Below are 586 nucleotides of genomic sequence, written 5' to 3' on the forward strand. Positions count from 1 at the left end.
CTTCGTAAATTTGTGTAGGGAAATTGTGAATTAACTCCATGCCTTACAAATAACAATGTAACTTTTCTCGAAATATAACAATTTAAACTAGAACTATTAATATTTCTAAGTCTCTCTAAAGGAGATTACGGCAGCGGTACTGGATATTAATAGTTATCGCCAAGCCAACATGGCAGTTCAAAAAATAGGACGAATGCTGCCGTTGATTAGCTCCAAGAGGCCATCGCTTCTAGCTAGCTATGTGACACACGAACCTGACACAAGACTGCTATGTTGGCTTGGCGACAACTATTAATAACAATGTAAACCTTTTCATTGAAATACTATAAAATATTTATTCTAAGGGAAATAACCCTTAACAAAGTTATTTCCCTTGAACAAGACATTAGACGCTGACAACCGCATGGTAAATTCGTGTGTGTGTTAAGTGTGCATGTGTAGTGTGTGCTTGTACGTATCTGTTAAGTGTGTGTGTGTATATTTTTTTTGGGGGGCCAGTCGATTAGATTGACCCCAGTACACAACTGGCACTTAATTCATCGACCTCCGAATGTATATATATATTTGTATATATATATATATATAT

At 36.0% G+C, this 586-nt stretch overlaps 1 protein-coding gene across 1 annotated transcript in view; it reads right to left on the reverse strand.

Annotated features, from left to right (window-relative positions):
- Positions 1–586, reverse strand: part of LOC128250351 (probable E3 ubiquitin-protein ligase bre1) — a 43,945-nt gene that overhangs the window by 3,931 nt on the left and 39,428 nt on the right. The gene's annotated exons all lie outside the window — the stretch shown is intronic.

This window comes from Octopus bimaculoides, chromosome 20 (assembly GCF_001194135.2).
Source record: "Octopus bimaculoides isolate UCB-OBI-ISO-001 chromosome 20, ASM119413v2, whole genome shotgun sequence".
Classification (NCBI taxonomy): Eukaryota; Metazoa; Mollusca; class Cephalopoda; order Octopoda; family Octopodidae; genus Octopus; species Octopus bimaculoides.